Raw genomic sequence first — 12,666 nt, 5'->3', positions numbered from 1 at the left:
TCCTCTGTATTATGGACATTTTTCAAGATGTCACCATCTATTTCCCTACATTCTATATCTTCCATGTCTTTCTTCACAGTAAACACTGATGCAAAATATTCGTTTAGTATCTCCCGCATCTCCTGTGGCACCACATAAAGGCCGCCTTGCTGATCTTTGAGGGGCCCTATTCTCTACTTGGTTACCCTTTTGTCCTTAATGTATTTGTAAAAACCGTTTGGATTATCCTTAATTCTATTTGCCAAAGCTATCTCATGTCCCCTTTTTGCCCTCCTAATTTCACCCTTAAGTATATTCATACTGCCTTGATACTCTTCTGAGGAGTCACTTGATCTATCTTGTTGTACCTGACATATGCTTCCTTTTCTTCTTTAAGCAAACCCTAAATTTCTTTAGTCATCCCATATTTCCTAAACCTACCAGCCTTTCCTTTCACTTTAACAGGAATATACTTTCTCTGGACTCTTGTTATCTCATTTCTGAAGGCTTCCCATTTTCCAGCCATCCCTTTACCTGTGAGCATCTATCCCCAATCAGCTTTTGAAAGTTCTTGCTTGATACAGTCAAAATTACTCTTCCTCCAATTTAGAACTTCAACTTTTAGATCTGGTCTATCCTTTTCCATCACTATTTTAAACCTGATAGAATTATGGTCACTGGCCCAAAGTGCTCCCCCACTGACACCTCAGTCATCTGCCCTGCCTTATTTCCCAAGAGTAGGTCAGGTTTTGCACCTTCTCTAATAGGTACATCCACATATTGAATCAGAAAATTCTCTTGTGCACACTTGACAAAGTTCTCTCCATCTAAACCCTTAACACTATGGCAGTCCCAGTCTACGTTTGGAAAGTTAAAATCCTCTGCCATAACCACCCTATTATTCTTACAGATAACTGAGATCTCCTTACAAATCTGTTTCTCAATTCCCCACTGACTATTAGGGGGTCTATAATACAATCCCAATAAGATTATCATCCCTTTCTTATTTCTCAGTTCCGCCCTGGATGTATTTCCAGGTATATCCTCCCTCGTTACTGCTGTAATGCTATCCCTCATCAAAAACACCACTCCCCCTTCTCTCTTGCCTCCCTTTCTATCCATCCTGTACCATTTGTATCCTGGAACATTAAGCTGCCAGTCCAGCCCATCCCTGAGCCACGTTTCTGTAATTGCTATGATATCCCAGTCTCATGTTCCTAACCATGCCTTGAGTTCATCTGCCTTCCTTGTTAGGCCCCTTGCATTGAAATAAATGCAGTTTAATTTATCAGTCCTACCTTGTTCTCTGCTTTGTCCCTGACTGTTTGACTCGCTTTTCTCAGATTGATATCTTTCCTCATTATCTCTCCCTAGTTTAAATCCTCCCTAGTTTAAATCCTCCAGAGCAGCTGTAGCAAATCTCCCTGTCAGTAAATTAGTCCCCTTCCAATTCAGGTCCAATCAGTCTTTCTTGTACAGGTCTCTTCTACCCCAGAAGAAATTCCAATGATCCAAAAACGTGAATCCTTCTCCCAGACACCAGATCCTCAACCATGCATTCATCTGCTCTATCCTCCTATTCCTACCCTCATTAGCTCATAGCACCTGGACTAATCCAGATATTACTACTCTCGAGGATCTCCTTTTTAAATTCCTGCCTAACTGTCTATATTCTCCCTTCAGAATCTCATCCTTTTCCCTTCCTATGTCCTTGGTTCGAATGTGCACAATGACCTCCTTCTGGTCCCTCTCCCCCTTGAGAACATTCTGCACCCTCTCTGTGATATCCTTGATCCTGGCACCAGGGAGGCAACACACCATTCTGATTTTTTGCTGCTGGCCACAGAAACGTCTGTCTGTGCCTTGGACTGGCACAGGTGGTAGGCACAGGAGACTACCACCTGATGAAGGAGCGACGCTCCGAAAGCTAGTGTGCTTCCAATTAAACCTGTTGGACTATAACCTGCTGTTGTGTGATTTTTAACTAAGTAGGTATAGACAGGATAGATCGAGTGAATCGTTAGAAGAGTATAAAGGCAGTAGGAATATACTTGAGAGAAATCAGGAGGGCAAAAGGGGGTCATGAGATAGCTTTGGCAAATAGAATTAAGGAGAATCCAAAGGGTTTTTACAAATAAATTAAGGATAAAAGGGTAACTAGGGAGAGAATAGGGTCCCTCAAAAATCACCAAGGCGACCTTTGCTTGGAGCCACAGGAGATGGGGCAGATACTAAACAAGTATTTTGCATCAGTATTTACAGGGGAAAAGCACATGGAAGATATAGAATGTAGGGAAATAAATGGTGACATCTTGAAAAATGTCCATATTACACAGGAGGAATTGCTGGATGTCTTGAAATGCATAAAGTGGATAAATCCCCAGGACATGATCAGGTGTACCCTAAAACTCTGTGGGAACCTAGGGAAGTGATTGCTGGGCCTTGTACTGAGATATTTATATCATCGATAGTCACAGGTGAGGTGCCAGAAGACTGGAGGTTGGCTAATGTGGTGCCACTGTTTAAGAAAGGTGGTAAGGACGAGCCAGGGAACTATAGACCAGTGAACCTGATGTCAGTCGTGGGCAAGTTGTTGGAGAGAATCCTGAGTGACAGATGTACATGTATTTGGAAAGGCGAGGATTGATTTGGGATAGTCAGCATGGCTTTATGCATGGGAAATCATGCCTCACAAACTGGATTGAGTTTTTTGAAGAAGTAACAAAAAGGATTGCTGAGGGCAGAGCAGTAGATATGATCTATATGGACTTCAGTAAGGTGTTCGACAAAGTCCTCCATGGGACACTGGTTAGCAAGGTTAGATCTCAGAATACAGGGAGAACTCGCCATCTGGATACAAAACTGGCTCAAAGGTAGAACACATAGAATGGTGGTAGAGAGTTGTTTTTTAGACTGGAGGCCTGTGACCAGTGGAGTGCCACAAGGATCGGTGCTACATCCACTCTTTTTCATCAATTATATATATGATTTGGATGTGAGCAGAAGAGGTACAGTTAGTAAGTTTGCAGATGACACCAAAATTGGAGGTGTAGTGGACAGCAAAGAAGGTTACCTCAGATTACAACAGGATCTTGATCAGGTGGGCCAATAGGCTGAGAAGTGGCAGATGGAGTTTAATTTAGATAAATGTGAGGTGCTGCATTTTGGGAAAGCAAATCTTAGCAGGACTTATACACTTAATGGTAGGGTCCTAGGGAGTACAGGTTCATAGGTCCTTGAAAGTGGAGTCGCAGGTAGGTAGGATAGTGAAGGAGGCGTTTGGTATGCTTTCCTTTGTCGGTCAGAGTATTGAGTACAGGAGTTGGGAGGTCATGTTGCAGTTGTACAGGACATTGGTTAGGCCACTGTTGGAATATTGCATGCAATTCTGGTCTCTTTCCTATCGGAAAGATGTTGTGAAACTTGAAAGGGCTCAGAAAAGATATACAAGGATATTGCAAGGGTTGGAGGATTTGAGCTATAGGGAAAGGCTGAATAGGCTGGGGCTGTATTCCCTTGAGCATCAGAGGCTGAGGGGTGACCTTATGGAGGTTTATAAAATCATGAGGTACATGGATAGGATAAATAGACAAAGTCTTTTCCCTGGGGTTGGGGAGTCCAGAACTAGAGGGCATAGGTTTAGGGTGAGAGGGGAAAGATATAAAAGAGACCTATGGGGCAACCTTTTCACACAGAGGGTGGCAAGTGTATGGAATGAGCTGCCAGAGGAAGTGGTGGAGGTTAGTACAATTGCAACATCTAAAAGGCATTTGGATGGATGTATGTACATGAAGGATTTGGAGGGATATTGGTTGGGAGCTGGCATGTGAGACTAGATTGGATTGGGATATCTGGTCGGTGTGGACGAATGTGACCAAAGGGTCTGTTTGCGTGCTGTACATCGCTATGACTCTATGAAATGAAAATGTTTCAAAGATCACTTTCATTTCTTTATTCCTGAACCCATACACAGAATAATGTACTTTGTTTAATTTGTTTGGCTTTTGCATGTTAAGGGGGAGACATGATTATAATTTCATTTTTAGTATTGTTTTTGTAAGCTTGGTGTGTAGAGAATCTGGAAGCCTTTTTATATGGAAGGTTTGAAATAAGTGAAGAGATGTGGGTTAGTAGTCTAGTGCAGTTTTAAAAAAAAGTGTGTAATTGATTAGTGACAGAAGTTTAGGGATACACAGAGAAAAATGTAGAAATCAGTCAACGTGTGTGTGTACCAAAAGTTACAGCAGGATGTTAAACTGAATAAGAAACACTTCAAGATTCTGAAAAACCAATTCAGAGAACTCACGTTTGCTCTTAAGTTTAAGTGATAGCAGAGTTTAGTTTAGGTCTTCAGTTCATTAGTTAAGTTTAGTTCGCAAGTTGTTCCAGGTATCTCACCAAAGCAGAAATTCACCAGGAGGAACTTGATTACAGTTGTGCCAATAAACCTCTGTGTTGAGATAATGGTAAATCCTTGCCAGGGTTTTTGTGTTTTTCATGATATTGATGGTGAACTGGGGAGAGGCATTGGTTCAACCTGCAAAGCCCACATCCCATACGTGATTTTTTAAAATATGGAACAGTGTGAATGTTATTTCCTTTCTGGTATTTGCAATCAAGATTTTCCAACTATATTTTTGACCAGTGTAATGTAGTTCATGTTTTTTCTTGTTTAGTTAATATTTTCTTCTTTCTTTGATTTAAGTGCATTGGCAGATTCTTGTGAATGTGCAGAATAACTGATGGTTAAAAAAGAAAAACAGAAATCAGGGTGAATTAAGCCAGGTTTTACTTTGGATGTAACTTCTCTAGTAAAATGATCAGCTGGCATCATAGCAATATACAGAACACGTCTTGACAAGCTTTGATAAGCTTTGATAAGCACAAAGCAATTTAGCATATAAAAATAAAAACAAATACAGAGACAGACCAGCAGACCCCTGGTCAAGTTAATTTAGTGTGAATAAGAGAATGGAAATGAACGTTTGGAGAAGAAATGGTAAGGAATGCAGTGCAAATCTAATGAAAAGACACTGAAGGCTTTTAACTTAGAATTGTTAGAACATAGGAGGTATACAGCATGGGAACAGACCTTTCAGTTCAAATCAGTCTATGCTGAACATAAACGAAATTAGTCCCACCTGCCCACTCCCAGCCCATATCACTCCAAACCTTTCCCATTCATGTATTCATCCAAATGTCTTTTAATGTTGTAATTGTACCCACATCCACCACTTTCTCAGGAAGCTTGTTCCACACATGAATCACCCTCTGTGTTCAAGCTTTGCCTTGTATGCCTTTTTAAGTCTCTCTCCTCTTACCTTAAAGATGCACCCCCCCAGTCTTGTATTTTCCATAAAATGGGGAATTTCAACTACTATCAACTATCTGTACCTCTCATTATTTTATAAACTTTTATCAGGCCACCTCTCAACCTTCTACACTCCAATGAATAAAAGTCCCAGCTTATCCAGCCTTTCTTTATAACTCAAAACTTCCATGCCCAGCGACATCTGGTAAATCTCTTCTGAATCCTCTCCAGCTTGATCACATCCTTCCTATAACTGGTTGACCAGGACTGGACACAGTATTCCAAAAGAGGTCTCATCAATGTCCTGTACAACCTCAACATAACATCCCAACTCCTGTACTCAAAGGACTGAGCTATGAAGGCAAACATGCCAAACACCTTTTAACCATCCTAATGGTGTGACACAAACTTTAAATAAATAATTATGTACCTGCACCTACAAGTTCCTCTGTTCTACAACACTACCCAAAGCCCAGCCATTAACTACATGAGCCCTATCCTTGCTGTTGTACCAAAATGCAATACCTTACACTTATCCAGATTGAACTCCATCTGCCATTTTACAGCCCATTGACCCATTTGATTACCATTTTGTAATCTTAGAAAACCTTCACTGTCTACCATGGCAATAACTTTGGTGTCATCACAAACTTACTAACAACGCCTTCTATATTCTTATCCAAATAATTTATATAAGATGACAAACAAAAGAGGACACAGAACCAATCCCTGTGGAACACCACTGGTCACAGGCCTCCAGTCCAAAGAGTAACCCTCCTCCATTACGGTCTCCTGTTGTTAAGCCAATTATGTATCCAATTGCCTAGCTCATCCTGAATCATGTGGCCTAACTTTACTAATTAGTCTACCACGCAGAATCTAGTCAAGGGCTTTACCGGACAATGTCTACTGCTTTGCCATCGAGCACCTTTTTGGTAACTTCCTCAAAAAGCTCAATTGAGTTTGAGAGACATGATTTTCCTCGCACAACTGTGCTGACTACCCCTATTCAATTTTATAGTCTCTAAATATCCATAAATCCTATCTTTTATAATCATCTCCAACAATTTACCCACAAGCAAAGTCAGATTCACAGGTCTATAGTTCCCTGGTTTCTCCTTAATCTATCTTAAAAGTACATTAGCCACCCTCCAGTCATTAAGCACCTCACCCATAGTTATAGCTAATGCAAAAATTGCTGCAAGGGGTCTCGTTACCTCTTCCCTTACTTCCCACCACATTCTGGGAAACATGATATTATGACACTGTGGTGAACTCCTCTGTTAATTAAACCAAACACCAGAAAAGTTCACCTTACCTGGTAACTCCCAAATTCAATAACATCAGTTTTTTTTTTAGCTCTAAAAGTGAACATTAAACCACAACTATTCACAACTCTCAGCCTCCCTTTCTCTTAACTACTTACTATCTGCCTCCAACTCTGTAGCAATATGCTATTCCAATAAGACACTTATTAAAATTACATCAAATTAATTTCAAACCCACAGCCGCTGTCATTTCTCTGACTTCACTCTTCCAGCTACTGGATTCCCTGGGTTGTTTTTTTTGTTACTGTGAGTATATTTACTATGAAAAGGAACCTTTGATAGAGAGGGTTTCCTAATTTCTTGATTCCGTCTTGAAGGCACTTGCTCTCACTCCAATTTTCAAAATGCCTTAATTTTTATACCCCCAACATTGGATTGTCTCATTGAATTTATTATTTTGTCAGCATCGAACCAAAGTCAACCCTGAGGCATACTTTAAACTGATTGGTTAAATTCAAATGCTTGTCAAAACAGCAACCAAAACTCAGGTATCTATTTCACAGCCAAATTTTACATATTTTCAATGTTCCAGTGCACTCTGGGACTGCCAGCTAGTCATATATATGGGTGCTTGTAAGCTCAGTTCAGAACAGCATTCACTCAAAAGATATGGTACACATCTTCAATTGCATAACACCTCCCACTAAAGAAAAAAAATGAACCATCATGAAAAGATAGCTCCATATTTTTCTAATTCTTAATCCCATTACAATAAAATACATAGATTAGTGACCTTAGTTATACTTGTCATTAATTTCTGCACACAACATTGGAATCATTGTCAAATCTTATCTACACCTTTTGAGCCACGATAACGCATCTGCTTTCACATTTTTACAAATTGTATGTGTTGCAGGTTGTAAAATTAAAAGTCTGTATCATAAGACTCCAATGAAGTAGTCTCAAAGTTTGTCTTTAAATATTTAAGAATCTAAGAGGATTGTGTTTCGTGTACACAACTGTCTCTGACACATTGTTTTAAGGCTAGTACCATGTTGTTTCTTTGAAAAGTAGAAAATTAACTGTTCAATTCCATCATTGTCTTCCTGTAACAATACAGCTTCAAATCCTATATCGCTAGCGTCAATTACAACTTTGAAGGGTTTCAAACAAGTTGGTGTAGCTAAAACTGGTGTGGTGGCTAATACTGCTTTTAAATTCACAAATGCCTTTTGGCATTGTTCTGTCCACTAAGATTGTGTTCTGCTTCAGTAAATCTGTCAGTCAGTGATGCCACCATGCTGCTGAAGTTTGAAACAAACACTTAATCCCAAAAATCGAAGCACCTCTTTCTTAGAGGATGGTTGTGGAAATTCCTCAATGGCCTTCATCGTTGTTTCTTGGAGTCAACCTTCCAATGACCAATGTTATGTCCCAAAAGTGTCACCTTCACGAATTCTATTTAATTTCATTCCCAGTTTTGTTTCTTGTAATCATTCAAAGAACTTTGCCAACTATACCATGTGATCTTTCCATGACTCGCTGAAGATCACTACATCATCCAGATAAACTGCACAAATTGTTAATCCAGCCACAACTCTGTTAATGAGTCTGTGGAATGTGGCTGGTGTGTTCTTCATTCCAAAGAGCACCACTGAATTAAGATAGCCTGTTTGGGGTTACAAACACACACTTCTTTTGCTTTCTCTGATAAAAGGTACATGCCAATAACCACGCACTAAGTCCAACTTTGTGATGCAAGTGGCTTGACCAATTTTCGCTATACAGTCCTCCAATCTTGGTATTGCATAGGAGTCCAATTTTGTTACAGTATTGAACTTCCAATAGTCCATACAGAATTGTTGAGTCCCATCAGGTTGGGAACTAAGATGATTGGCAAACACCACTCACCGACTCAGTTCGATGATATCTTCATTGAGCATTGCACCCACTTCCTTCTGGACCTGTGTGGCTTTGAGGAATAAGTCTGTAGAGGTGTTGTTTTACTGGAACGGCATCGCCTACCGCCACCTCATGCACAATAGTATTAGTCCTCCCCATTTTATTCCTGCATATGCCCTCAGTAATGCAACAAACCCTTCGCTGGGTTCTTTGCTCCTGAGACAGTTTACTAAACTATCCCACTCAAGGAGGTCCTCATTATTTAATGTATTTTGAGGTACAAACTCCGCAACTTCTGGATTTGATTCCTCCCTAATAGCCATTTCTCCAGTTTCCTGTCTATTATAAGGTTTCAACATCTTCACATTGACATAATCGATAGAAAAAAAAGCTATCTTTACCAGATCATTTACCAGACTCAACTTTTTCTCAACTTGATAGGGACCACTAAACCTGGCTTTTAAGGGATGTCCTACCACTTGTAATAAAACTAATATCATCCCCACAAGAAAACTTCAGTTTTCATCTGCTACCTGCTTCATTCTATGCTGTGGCCTCTTCAGGTGCTGTTTAGTTAATTCACCCATTTGTTTTAATCTCTCCCTCATCCCTGATACATAATCCAAGTGTGAGATCTCAGACTTCAATCCTATCAATTTTTCTTGAAGTGAGAGGGCCTTTGAAATTAATGCCCAAATATTACCTCAAAGGGAGTAAACAGTCAGTTCATTTGGGGCATCTCTAATGGCAAACAGTATGAATGGGATACCTTTATTCCAATCATTTGGGTTATCCTGACAGTATGCTCTTAACATGGTCTTCAGGACCTGATGCCATCTTTCTAAAGCTCCCCAAAATTCACGATGGTATGCACTTGAACTAAAATGCTGTATGCCCAAGCTATCCATGACTTCCTTTAACAGCCAAGCAGTAAAATTAGACTCTTGGCTTACTGAATCTCTCTGGGTAGCCCATAGAGAATAAAGAAAGCTACTAACTCCTCCACCATCCTTTTTACCGTTATATTCTGTAATGGAATTGCCTCCAGATATCTGGTAGACATCCGTTATGGTTAGCAAGTACTGGTTCCCACTTTTAGGGAGGGGGACCTACACTCAATCATAACCCATGTGAAGGGTTCATCAAATGTAGGAATTGGCAAACGCATTGGTTTTATTACTGCCCTTGGCTGAACTACTATTGGCATATATGACACATGGTAAAATTTAACCACATCCTTGTGTGGTGCAGACCAATAGAAGTGCTTTTGCAGTCTTCCTCAAACCTAGGTGACCTCGTGATGTCACGAGCTACCCGTAATTCTTCCTGTCTATATACCGGCAACATCTGGTACAAATTTTCACTCATTTCTCCTGTGCACTAACCTACTGTGGTCTCCATTTTATCTTAGGATTCTATCTTTAAGATAATAACCCTCAGGAATACATTGATTCCTTTTGAGTATGTAATCTTTTATTGTCATCTTCTATTGTAAGTCCATTAGCCTTTCAAGACTAAACACTTCTGCTTGACCCTCTGTTTTAAGTTTTTCCTGCACCATTACAGCAAACAGGGTGTCAGCTAACTGAACCTCAACTCCCTAGTCTCTCTCTAGTTTTATGTTTCTTGCTGTGACTTATGATAGTGGGATCTTGTTACTATGCAATCTGGAAAAATTCCAGGATATTTTTAACTCCTCAGTTCCCTGGTCTTCCTCTTATCTTCTCCACAAGGGAGGACACTCCCACCTTGGATCCTGCTAAATTGTTCCCAAGAACAAACTGTATTCCTGGAACTGACATTCTGTCCATCATTGCCACTGTTAATTCCCCAGTCTTGATTTGGCTCTCCAACTTAATCTGACACAGGAGAATGCTATATTTCTTTCCATCACATCCCAGAGATTTATCTACTTTTATATTCTCCAAGGCCTCCCGAACTATTACTTCTGTAATGTGTACTGTTTCTAAATCAAAGTTTATTTCTCTGCATTCTCTAAACTCCATTTCTTTCTCTACAGTAAAAACTGACACGAGATATACATCTAGTATCTTTCCCATCTCTTGGGGTTCACCACAAAGACAACCTCCTTGAACTTTAAAAAGGGCCTACCCTCTCACTCTTAATGTATTTGTAGAACATTTTTGGATGATCCTTAACCTTATCTGCCAATGCTATCTCATATCCCTTCTTTGCCTTCCTGATTTCTCTCTTTAAGAATGCCCCAACACACACTATATTGAGATTTAATTGAACAAAAGTTGTCAATATTTAAAATAAGATTTTCTTTTTGACAAGAACCTCAATATCTTTATTCATCTATTGTTCCTTAATCTTACCCTTCACTAACAGGAATAAAATGCCTCTGAACTCACGTCATCACACTCTTGAACACCTTGCACTTGTTAAATGTTCTTTTACCTGCAAACACTCTCATCCAATCAACTTTTGAAAGTTCTTGTCTCATACCATTAACATTTGCCTTACTCCATTTAAAACTTGAACTTTTACGGAAGGCTTATCCTTTTCCATAACCATTTTGACACTAATAGAATTATGATCACTAGACCCAAAATGTTCCCACACTTACTTCCATCACCTGTCCTGCCTTATTTTCCAAGATCTAGTTTTGTGGATACTCTGAGAAGGAGCATCCACATATTGATTTTAAAAATTTTGTGAACACGTTTGACAAATTCTTCATCATCCAAAACTCTAACACTGATACTTCCAGTCAATGTTTGGAAAATTAAAATCCCTCATTATTACAAGTTTATTATGCTTACCTATATCTGAGATCTCCCGTTTTTGGTTTTCAATTTCTCTTACTACTGGGGGGCCTACAGTACAATCCTGTCAGTGATCTTTCCTTTCTTATTTGTAATTGCCACCCATATATTTTCACTGGATGGTTTTTCAGAAATATCTTCCCTAGTTACAGCAGTAATGCATTTTCCTTTCCCCCTCTCCTTTCTTGCCTCCTTTTCTACCCTTCCTATAGCATCCAAAACCCAGAGCACTGAGCTGCCAATCTTGTCCACTTCTCAAGCAAGTTTCTGTAGTAGCTATGACATCCCAATCCCATGTTCTTAAACTTCCCCGGAGTTAATCAGCCTTACCTGCAAGATACCTTGCATTGAAATAAACGCAATTTAATTCTTCAGTTACTAAACACTGACTTATTTTCTAATTGATTTGCTCTCCTCACATTCAGAATGTTCCCCATGAATCCTTCCATTTACACTGCTACTTAGAATTCCTCTGCTCACCTTCACTCAGTATAAAGTCTCCCTTAACAGAATTAGCAAATCTCCCTCGAGATGTTTCCAGTCTAGGTGAGACCCATCGTTATTGAACAGGTCTTTTCTATCCCAAAAGACATTCTAATTGTCCAAAAACCTGAATCCCCGAACAATACACCAGCTCTTCAGCCACTGATTTATCTCCTTTAACTTTTTGTTCCTTCCCTCATCAGAGTTTGGCATTGGGAGTAAACCAGAAGTTACTACTTTTGAAAAGGTTTTATATTTTAATCTTCTACCTAACCTCAAATTCATTCTATACTGCTTTAATTGTTTCCCTAAAAATTCCTAATGTGTACAATAATTTCTGGCTTCTCAATCTCACTTTTAACAAAATGCTGCTCACGTTTAGGGATGTCCTTAATCCTAGCACCAGGAAAGCAACAAGCCATCCTAAATTTACACACTCTGCCACAGAATCTCCTGTCTATGCCCCTGACAGGAGAGTCCTCTATAACAATAATTCTATTAAATCTTGTCAAATGTTGCCCAACAAGAATTATTCCAAGTGTCCAATAACTGATTGCCCCTTCCATTTTCATCGGAGAGACTATCCCCTTCAACAGTTCCAAAAACTGAATATCTATTTGATAGAGGAATAGCCACCAGAGACTTTTGAACTATCTTATCTTTCCTGACAGTCACCCATCTATCTGACTGATCCTGCTGGGTAATAACTTTTCTAAATCTGCTAGTCATCTCATTCTGTACCTTATATGGCCTCAATAACATTCAGCCTAAAAAAAGTTTCAATAATACCTTATATATAAAACAAACTACCATTCATTACCTACAGAAAATAATGTTAAAATAGAAAACAAATATATCAAACATATAAAACTTAAAATCACTTAGCTGATTAATTGAATAAAAACAATTCCTGGTAGACAAAGCCCATATCAAC

Source organism: Chiloscyllium plagiosum, chromosome 16, assembly GCF_004010195.1.
Source record: "Chiloscyllium plagiosum isolate BGI_BamShark_2017 chromosome 16, ASM401019v2, whole genome shotgun sequence".
Lineage (NCBI taxonomy): Eukaryota > Metazoa > Chordata > Chondrichthyes > Orectolobiformes > Hemiscylliidae > Chiloscyllium > Chiloscyllium plagiosum.
The sequence above is the reverse complement of the archived record's forward strand: the minus strand, read 5'-3'. Positions refer to the sequence as shown.